The sequence below is a fragment of the Vanellus vanellus genome, assembly GCF_965231255.1.
Source record: "Vanellus vanellus genome assembly, chromosome: 2".
NCBI lineage: Eukaryota > Metazoa > Chordata > Aves > Charadriiformes > Charadriidae > Vanellus > Vanellus vanellus.
Window position 1 is genome coordinate 22,187,787 of NC_138906.1, and position 11,665 is coordinate 22,199,451.

The window sequence follows — 11,665 nt, forward strand, 5'->3', positions numbered from 1 at the left end:
TCTGTCCACCTGTTCCTCTCTGGAGCTGAACTACATAACTGAAATCCAACAACCCGTGTTGAGCTCCCTGTTCGCATCCCCATCTCCACTGTGCAAACATTGGTTTATGTTGACCTTTCCTCTCTCTGCAGCCTTTCCCCTGCCTCCCCTTTATTAAACATGCAAGTCCTGCTTTTCTTCTGGACCAACATACATATATCTATGTTTGTGTGGTATTTACATAGGTTAAACAAGCACAACAGTCCCAGTGGACAATATGTGCCCTTTTCTGAAAAAGAATATAGCATTTTGCTGTATTAAGGCTCATGTTTTTTCACCCTGTATCACTCTAGTCTATCCACTCATATCTCTTCTGCAAAGATCTTGAGAGGATCTCTTGAGAGTTTGAACTGCTTTTGAGGAGCAGTTTTGAAGAGTCTTTAGGAGCGATGCATCTCAACAGAGAGGAAGGCAGGCAAAAATGCCAAGAGACCTGCATGGATGAACAAGGAGCTCCTGGACAATCTCAAACAGAAAAAGGAAGCCTACAGAAGGTGGAAACAAGGACACGTAGCCTGGGAGGTATATAGATAAATTGTTCGAGCAGCCAGGGATCAGGTTAGGAAAGCTAAAGCTCAGATAGAGCTAAATCTGCCCAGGGACATCAGGGGACACAAGAAAGCCTTCTGTAAGTATAACGGTGACAAAAGGAAGACTAGGGAAAATGTAGGCCCCCTTAGGAAGGAAATGGGAGACCTGGTCACCTGGGACATGGAGAAGGCTGAGATATTCAACGACTTCTTTGCCACGGTCTTCACTGGGAAGGGCTTTAACTGCACTGCCCATGCTGCAGAAAGCAAAGGCAGGGACCAGAAGAATGAAGTACTGCCCATTGTAGAAGACCAGGTTCAAGACCAGCTGAGGAACCTGAAGGTGCACAAGTCCATGGGACCTGATGAGATTCATCTGCAGGTCCTGAGGAAACAGGCAGATGAAATTGCCAAGCCACTATCCATCGTATCTGAGAAGTCATTGCAGCCCACTGAAGTTCCCCCTGACTGGAAAAGGGAAAACATAACCCACATTTTTAAAAACAGGTAAAAAGAAGACCTGGGGAACTACAGAATGGTCGGTCTCATCTCTGTGCCTGGCAATATCATGGAGCAGATCTTCCTGGAAACTCTGCTAAGGCACATGGAAAATAAGGAGCTGATTAGTGACAGCCAACATGGCTTCACTAAAGGCAAATTGTGCCTGACAAATTTGGTGCCCTTCTGCAACAGTGTTACAGAATTGATGGATAAAGGGACGGCAACAGATGTCATCTACCTGGACTTGTGCAAACCATTTGACACCATTCCGCAGAACATCCTGGTCCCTAATTTGGAGAGACATGGATTCAACAGATTGACTACTCTGTGGATAAAGAACTGGCTGGATGGTCGTACTCAAAGAGTTGTGGTTAACGGTTCCATATCCAAGTGGCGAGCAGTGACAAGCAGTGTTCCTCAGGGGAACTGGGACCAGTACTGTTCAAGATTTTCATTGGTGACATGGACAGTGGGATGGAGTGTGCCCTCAGCAAGTTTGCTGACAACAACAAGCAGTGTGGAGCAGTTGACATGCTGGAGGGGAGGGATGCCATCCAGAGGGATGCCATCCAGAGGGATCTGGACAGGCTTGAGAGGTGTGCCTGTGCAAACCTCATGCAGTTCAACAAGGCCAAGTGCAAGGTCCTGCACATGGGCTGGGGCAATCCCATGCACAAATACAGGCTGGGCAGAGAATGGATTGAGAGCAGCCCTGAGGAGAAGGACTTGGGGGTGTTGGTTGATAAGAAACTCAACATGAACCAGCAATGTGCTCTTGCAGCCCAGAAGGCCAACTGTATCCTGGGCTGCATCAAAAGAAGTGTGGCCAGCAGGTCAAGGGAGGTGATTCTGCCCCTCTACTTTGCTCTCATGAGACCTGACCTGGAATATTGCATCCAGATCTAGGGCCTTCAACCTAAGAAGGACATGGACCTGCTGTAGCATGTCCAGAGGAGGGCCATGAAGATGATCAGAGGGCTGCAGCACCTGTCCTACAAAGACAGGCTGAGAGAGTTGGGGTTGTTCATCACTTGTGGCTCTCTCGGAGCTGGAGAAGAGAACGCTCCTGGGAGACCTTATAACAGCCTTCCAGTATCTGAAGGGGGCCTACAAGAAGTCTGGAGAGGGACTTTTTACAAGGGCATGAAGTAGTAGGACAACAGGTAATGGCTTCAATCTGGAAGAAGGTGGATTTAGAATAGCTATCAGGAAAAAAAAAATTTACTTTGAGCGTGGTGAGGCACTGGAACAGATTACCCAAGGAAGTTGTGCAGGCCTCATCCCTGGAAGTGTCCAAGGCCAGGTTGGATGGGGCTTTGAGCAACCTGGTCTAGTGGAAGGTGTCCCTGCCCATGGCAGGGGATTGGAAATAGATGATCTTTAAGGTCCCTTCCAACCTGATCTATTCCATGATTCTATGAGTCTATGATTAACATGGAACACTTTGGAAGAGACTTTCTCAATTGAAAAGATAAGAGGACGAATTTTCCTCTGCAAGGCAGTCCTGTTCCTGAGTCCTCTCCAATATTGTTACTCTGGTTATATGACCTCTGCATGTGCTTTCCAAATGATTGCTCCATCAGAGCCTCATGTGAATACCCTGAAACACACTTTGGAAGCATGCCAGCAGCCTGCATACCCATCACGGGCATTCCAGGACCATGCCAAGGTGGGCAAGCAGGGACCTGGCCTGTTAACTAGTCACAGAGGCTGCAGCCTGTAGAGGCAGAGAATAGTGTTTGCCAGAAACATTTTTTAACACCAATTCCATGGAACTGTATTAAGTCACCTTCACTACAGATCTGCTCTGGCTACAAGGAAATGAGAAATACGCAGTTAATGAGAAGCTGCGATGTCTAAGATTTCACCTTAGCCTATTTCCCCTGTGTTGTGATGGAGCATCTTAAAATGCATAATAAACATTCAGTGTGTAGGCATGCACAGCAGACTTGCAAAATGCCACTGTGACTTGTGCTGATAACAGGCCTAAGAAGGGAATATACCTTCAAAGATTATAACCTAGCAAGTTTTCTTCCTTTCAGTCTCTGTGGCAGTACTTCCTTTGCCAAGGAAGTCTTCAAGAAGGGGAGAACTCTCCAGGAGCATTTGGAGGCTAAATCAGTCAAATGTCTCCTTTTATCTTGTTTTGAAGTGGTCCCTACTTGGATATTGCAGATCGAAAAGGTTTCTGTAGTGGTTCCTATCTCTCAGAAACACACAAATTATTTCTTGGAAGGTAGGTATACCCATCTGCCAGGCAAGGGGCTTTCCCCAAGCAGCAAGTCCTGCTCCGACAGCTTCCACTCCTCTCCGCGGTAACGTTTCCCTGTGATTTGCCCCTGCACTGTGGTTCAATCTACCCTTAAACATTTTAGCCCCTATATAAACATCCAGATGTGCTTCTTTGTAGCTTCCACATACACCGTGAAGCCTGGCTGTGTATCTCATAAGAGAAGTGGTAAGCAAGAGTCCAGTGAAGGGTAGCACTTACTTGATGATTTTTCAAGTCAGAAAACTACCCCAGCTAAGTGTTTATCGTGTGACTTTGATGTCAAAGATTTAGCTCTCCCTGTGGAGCAAAAGCAGATGCTTGGTAAGCTGTAGCTGTAGTCCTGACAACCCTTTCAAATGTCTAGACAGTAGAAGGAGATGATTACATTCTCTTCTAAAGTCAACTGCAACAATTCAACACGTTTAACATGTTTACCTCAGGATGACCCTATTTACACTGCTTTGTTTTGTGGTACTTCCAGCATCTAATACTATTGAAAGATGAAGGACGATAAGGTGGTTTCAGATAAACAACCACTTTTATTAACAGTAATAAATCTGACAGATGTGTCAGGTCACATATGGTCCCTGTGTAGACTTTAGCATGGACCTAGAGATTAATGAGCTTGATAATATGCATTTACACCTAATATTTCTCATTTAAGAGTCTTGAAAACATTAACGCTTACAGAAAGGCTATTTAATTAATGCTAATTGAAGAACACATTAAATCCCAGAGATAAGCCCAAGAAATGTCCAACATTGCTGTATTTACCTTATGCAATGTATTGAACAGGGAAAGAGAAAAGTAAGTTATCACAGTCGTCACTGATGAAGAGCTATCTTAGTGTAGTCTTACAAGATAATAGATTTAGGAAGAGAGATCTGAAAATAGAAGAGCAGGAGACTCCAGCTTAAGCAGCATCCTGAAAATAGATATACATTTTAAAGATTCTCCAAAACAAGCCAGCCATGCAAACAGTAGATGCTAACATGCCAGGTCTGCCTCATGTCAGGCAAGTCACCAGAGGAGGTATGGAAGAAGTTTATAGGTAACACGATTCAGGATGACATTAACCGTTTCCCAGTTTTGTAATTCAGAACCTAAACCTTTTCCTTTTGGTAGAATAAAGGTTCTGATTTTCTTGTTAATCTGTTGTGGTGTTTACAATGAGCTCAGGAAGCTCTTCTTCCTCTGGGAACCCAAGCAAATGTATTGCTGACAAATCCTTTGGGTGCCTGAGAACTCAAACAAGTTTGAGAATCTCAGAAAATGTATCTAGTTCCATGCCAAATTGTGTCTGGATATTATGTCCAAGAGCTAAATTTTAAAACAAAGATCTGAGTAAACATAAACTGTTCTTACCTCTGGCAAAGGCAGCAGCTGACATCTTCAGGAAAACCCATATTATGGTACGCTGCTTTATTCTTGTTACATAGTCAATTTTCCAGGTCAAAGTACCAGCACATGCAAAAAAATTTGAGGTTACTGTTGTCAAAGTGTGGTCTTCAGCTTGATGCAGAAATGTTTTGTAGACTTCTTTGTCAACTTTGTCTCTTTCTTCTGACATTAATTTTGAACAAACTTATTTCACATGATCATTAAAAACAATTTCACAGTAGTATTTGTATGATGTCACTAAGTGAAGTCTCATTAAATCAATGGGAGTTCTTATTTTTCAGGGACAAAGACGAAATTTCTGGATGTATTTTAATGCTTGGTTCCAGTTTCAGTTTGTTGCATCTATTTCATTCACATAATGCTGAAGAAATAAGTCTTTAAAGAGGTTGCCAATGTGGTTGTGTCACCAATTCAAACTGGATTTCCAAATTAAGCAGGTAGTAAAAACATAGAAGTGATATATATACACTCAGTAAGTATATGAATTTTCCGAGATTATGACCTCTCTGTTTTATGCTTCACCGTGAAGTCTGATCTCAGTTGCCCAGCTGCAACTGTCAAAATTGCTCCTCTAACATCAAGAAGAATTATGTCCTTTTATTTCTAGCGCACAATAAATATTGCATACAGAAGACAGAAGGTGCATATGAAGATTATAAAACAAAAGTTTTTTAAAATGAAAATAGAAAATTAAACTGGCAGTGTTTGAATCCTAGAAAACAGAAGGAAAAAGGTTAAAATTTATCAAGTTTGGAAACAGTTTGTGAATTTTTAGGGGCAGATGACACATGAAAACGTTAACTGAAGTCTGTTTAACTCATGAAGTCATAAATCAGTTTCTTCTCAACCCACACTGTTGTGCTGGCAACAAGTAGCTATTTAATAATATCAAAGAAGCAAAATGATGCAAAAGAAACAATTATCTTATGTTCCTTTCAGTAATAAAATAAGAAGTCTATACAGTGAATACCTTCGCACACGGTCTGAGGCTTTTATCTTAAATGAATCTTATTAGGTATTTTGGCAGTTATAAATTTCCACATTATGGAAGGTACCTCAAAGATGCAGGCAATCAGTGTCACAAGTCAAATTCCGTTCTGAAAAAGAAACTTCTCTACTTTATAATCCACCATCCATTTTTTGCCTCCTTTATTTTTACTTTGCATCTTCCCTTATCTATTTATTTTTTTTTGCTTGTGAAGAATAGTGCTTTGAAGCAAGAAAGTTATAAACTGCAGACTGTGCAAATAAGTTTGTGTCAAACATACTTAAATGGTAGATTATAAATCTTTGAAGTGAATTGTTTTTTAGAGCTTTGACAGTAGAGTAGTTCTGCCCAAATGTTTTTCAAAGCACACTAATAACTTTTTTTTTGTAAATTATATTTTTAAAGTTTTGGATAAATCTGCATTGTTTTGTTGTTTGTTTGTTTGTTTTTTCTTAGGAAAGAGAACAGCGTATTTTTCCAAATTCATTATTTTGTTCAACACTGTTACTCATACCAGTTCATAGAGCTAATACTGTTTCTTTCAGTCATTGAAACACAAATAGGAAGAAGTCTTACGTTCCTCTTTTGTCTACATTCCTCGTCAGGTTAGTTACATTAGTCTGAATAAAAATTAAATGTGTACATGTCCACAGGGAGAGGTTCTTGGTTAGCATCAGTCACATAGCAGGGTTGAAACCAGAGTGCTAAGGTAACTTAGCCAAGTTAGACAACTGAGCCAGTGTGTATAAAAATAATAGCCAGTTGTGGTCTAGGGAGGAAAAAAAAAAAAAAAAAAAAAAAAAGAATATACAACTGACTTGGGCCTCCTGACATTTTTTGTCTGTGCTAGTTTTCCACAACAATCGTAGAATATTTTCACTTCTATGGCTGAGAAAAACGCCTCCTGGGAATCAATGTCAGATGTCCAGCCTGATAGCAGGCACAAAGTGTTATCTGTTTAAGATATCAGAGCTAGATCTTTAGCTGGTGTGAACTGAAATACTTGGATGTCCAAGATGGTTATGTCAGTTCAGACTATTTGAAGATCTGGAATATTGTGGAAGTACATGGCTGGACTTCACAACCCTTCTCCAAAACACCCCCTGGAATGCGTGACAGACTTGCCTGCAGTCTTTCAGCAGGTGAAGGCTGGCTATGCAGATAACGATTAGAAAATGGTCATTTCCTTAATGCTATCCAGTCTTTAGAAACATGTCATTTATATTTTCATTAAAATAAATGAGCTAAGTCTAGCATCTTATACTACCTTTACCTTTGCCAGATAACAATCAGATGAAATGTAGCCATGCTAGCAGATTATTACAACTTGGAAATGTTTACAGAACTGATTTGGGAGGGAAAAGGTGGGGCAGGGGGTTATGAGGGGTTTGTGTACGTACCTACACCTCTGCCTGCTACCAGGCTTCGCTGGTAGCAACAGAGTTGTGAGTTAATTCTTTCCGATTTGAACTGGGGACAAGTTTTATTTAGCATACGAGTATGTGATATTCCAAAGGGCATTACAGTGCTTTTGTCTTTTTTTTAAAAATGTTATTAGGTAGCCACTATGAAATATTATCAGCTCTTGGTAAGATCTTAAAGACAGGTTCTTCTCTCTTAGTTATATGGAAATACAGCACTGCGTGCTTATAGCCTTCTGTCTTTTTTTTTTTTTTTTTTTTTTCCTCTTTTTTTCATTCTTGTTTTCTATAGTAGATTTTCTCCATTTCAGTAACTATTATCTGAGTTTGCCAAATTATTATTCACATCTGGTTTACTTCTCTAGTTATTCTACTCTCTTGAGTGGAGTTCACTGGCTGTCTGGACAGACTTATATTCAGCACTTATTTCAGGAGTCACATGATAGCAGGTAGGAAAATTAAAAGCAGTCTTTAGAAATAACACATGGAAGCACGGATGTTTGTAAGTCCCTTTCCTGTTTTTTGACAACTGTGGTTTACAGACAAATACTGATTTTCAAAGAGGAAGCTGTTCTAACATGCTGCCTTTCTGTCTTTTTCCATCTGCTAAACTGCATTTTCAAGTCATTAAATCTACCTGAATCTTTCAAATTACAAAAAAATAAGAAGAGCATCTTGAAATTTTATTTTTCTTTCTAAAGTGGCAGCTATTTTCCAAGCTTCAAAGCTGGATTTTAAAAAGTTTTAGTGTATCTATATTGTCTTACTTTCCACTTTCCTATGTAAATTCCCTTTGTCTTACTTTCTACCTGCAATCCTAGAGAACATGTTTTCCCAAAACAAACATCCACAGTTTTTCTAGTGCCTGCAAAAGGTGATGCAATTGTAACTGAAAGATAGCATAGCTGATACATGGGAAGGTAAGGGTAAATATGTACCCTAAGATCAGCAGAAAGAGATGTAGTTATAAGTGGTCTTGTTAGCCTGATTTATCAAGGTGCTCATGCAGATGAGACTTCTTAGTAGGAGAGGAAACAGAGGCAGAAGTTACCTCATGAGCGTGTCATTCAGAAGAACTGGGCTCAGCTCCTGCTTTGTCACTAGATTTTTGTGAGCCACCAGGAAAGCAGATTCCCCACTCCTAAATGAGGAAAATACCCTGTCCTGACCTCACAGAGCTGTTGTGAGGGCCACAGGGGAGGTTCTGCGGTCTGACACCGCGTTGGTAAGGGCGGCCGTGCAATAGATGGTGCTATTCCCACACTTCAGAACCTGGGTGACCTGGTGTCTGTCAAGCTGCAGGTCATGCGCTGAGGATGTCTTCATGTTGTTTTTTTTCCCTCCAATGATGTTCACACAAAGAACGGGATTATTAAAACATTTTCCCCACCTTCCTCAAGTATTTTGCAGCTTCCCTGCTCTGGGGTTTTTTATTTGTTCCCATAATATTATTTCTCCCTACAGCGATTTTCCTCTACTAAATCAGGTCATTATTCATCTCACTCTCCACACATTGCCCTCTCTCCCTAGAGCAAGTAGAAGAGGCTCGTTCATTCCATTCAAGCATGGAAAAACATTTTCAGAATGCTAGTCCTAACTGCTACGTCTTGGAATCAGCTTAATAATTTGAATCAAATCCTTTGTTCAGAAGACAAAAGAACCAGCAAAGAGGATAATGGATTATCCACTGTCATGTCTCATCTGGAAGTTATCTAAAGGCTGCTTTGATAAGTAAAGTGAGAATCGGCGGTGTGACTAATGTACCATCATTATATTGCTATAACCTGTAAAACACAGAGATACTAGGATCATAAGGAATACCATTACAAAGCATCCAAACTGGGTAACAACAGTGAAAGAAATAATGGATGAAATGCCAGAGTATGTATCGCATTGATATAAAAAAAAATTTTTTTAGTAGGAGTGAAGTATTAGAAGTCTTTACACAAAACAGTTTCTTGTTGATGAGGAGAGGGTTAGATGTTTTTAGCATGGCATCAGAGATTAATTAGGTGAATATAGACATATACATATAGAGACAGAAATCTTATTAGTTAGTTGTCTTGTGGTAGCTATAATAATATATACACCTGTCAAAAAGTCTAGATACTGCCCTTTAGCAACAGAGACAAGCAGGGTAATGGGCTCTGCTGATGGCCGCTTGTAAGGAAGCAACTCCATTGGTCAACCATTTCCTGGACAGTTACAACAGGAAACTTGGTTTGCCTTTAATGCTACTCTCCAATCCACTTGCAATACTTTAAGTAGCTCTTAAGACCTCCCTGTACTAACAAAAAAAGTTTAATATTTCCAGTAAGTTGTCAGACAAAGCGTTTGCGAAAAGCTTAGCAAGGGTTTTGGCACCATCCCGGTCTTCCTCCTCCTGGTTGAAGAAGCTGTGATGAGCAATAGCAGGTATTTAACTCAGAACTGCCCCAAATGACAGAATGGGTCCTATTTGCCCTACAGACTGCATGCTTTCTTTCCCCATTGTACAGCACTCCATCCGAAACATGCACATCTCTCACGCCCCTCTCAAAATCTTTGCAGTACAAAGAGAAGAACGTGGGTATTCATGAAAACTGTCTCATGGATTTTGTGTTCCTGCATGTGGTAAATTGTTTTTGCTGTAAAATCAATCATTGTTCTTGAAGACTCTGATAGTGGTTACTTAAGAACAAGAAATGTAAGTTTATGCATAAAAATCCAGGAAACAGATTGCAGTAATAAACTCCAGGAAATATTCGTGGGCAAGAGGGTCAACAGAAGTTAAGCAGTGACCCTGAAGTAATAGTACATTACGGTTTTCAACTCCAATATACTGAGTACAAAGAAACAAATTGATTTTTTTAAAGCTTTGAAAATTAAACCAACCACAGTAAAAGTGTTTTACTACACATCAGCAGAAAAATGTAAACCCTGCCATAAAAGCTATTCAAGTAAAAACAAATGTCACCACAGACACAGAAGGCAAGATTCTGCTCTTCTTAATTCAGGTGATGCCTCCCTAGGGCCATCATTCCCTAATGGCTTCATTGCTGCGACTGACAGCAGAATTCGGCCTGGCCCTGGGGACCGGTGCAGTGTGACAGCACAGAACTGGCTGTCTTTGGGAAAAGAGGGAGCTGAAGAAAGAGTTCTGAGGTGAAATAGAGGACAAAAGGAATCAAACATTTTCTTCTTAAGAAAAATAAAATTAAAAGCCCCGATTCAATCTAATCATGCTTTTTTAAAAATCTCAGGATAGGGTGCCAAAAGGCAACATCCGTGCCTACGGCATGCCCCATAGCATCTGCTCAGCAGCCCCTCACTACCCCCACATAGGCACCGATCACCCACCTCTGAGTTACATAAACCCAATGGTGGATTAGTCCTACGTTATCAGTCCTTTAACCTCAGAGCCACCATTTCCCCTTTTGCAGAGAGATGCAGACTCACCTTCAGCCTCTCTTGCAGCAACCTCCTGCCATGGGCAAGGCCCCTCTTCCCACCAGGCACCTGTGGTGTCTTCAGCCATCACCTCTACACCAGCTGATTTGCAGTCTTTTATAGCAGCTGTCCTTCATTAGCTGCTTGGTGGGGGAGAAAGGTGGAAGAAGGGGCAGAAGAGTGGATTGGGGTGTTATTAACTCTTCCTGGGTGACTGTTGCGGTGTGAAGTGTACATTCTTCATCACAATCTTTGGTGGTACCAGCTAGTCTGACTGGGGGAAGAAGTGTCTAATTGTCAGATTAGTGCAGCCTCAAAAGGTATATCATTTGAATGATAATCTGCATAAAGCCCTACCTGTGGCTGAAATTATTAAGGTAGCAGGAACAGAGATCTCAAAGTGACATCATGTGGTTGACCTGCACTGGTACTGCTCTCAGTAGTCATTTCTTGAAATCAGATGTAGCCATCTTCCTACATTTGCAGCTCACAAAGAAATGTGTGAATTTCTGGGAGAATGGAATGGTAAAGATATTTGTTGAAGAAAATCTCAACTATCTTTTTTTTTTTTTTTTGACCATTGCTCGGAAATATCAATGATAAAAGATCTTATTCTACTTTTTGATTGATTGCTATGGTTGTGAAAACAAAGCAATTTCCCCAGATCTTGGCTCTGAATTGATTATGTATTAAAAAAGCTGTCAGGAAAGTAATTGCATTTTCAAATGTATAAAGCACGTGCAAATTTGTGTTTATCTGTGTGAGTTCTTATGTGTGTGTATTCTAAGTTTAGAAACAGAACAAGAAGAAATACCTGTCAAGGAGACAAATCATCTTTATTCTGGGTACATGGAGACATATTTTGATTTTAATAAGGATTCAAAATGTTCCATTTGGGGGGAACTGTATAATAGAAAACCTATGCCAAGCATTGTTCCTTATACAGTAACATGTAATTAGGTTCCAATCCCTTCCCTCCCCTTTATTAAATAATGTACAGCACAAGAAAAAAAGAAATAATAAAATGCCTGGATGCTCAGGACTGAAGGTGAATGAAGGTATCTTTTAGATAATGCAATAAAAT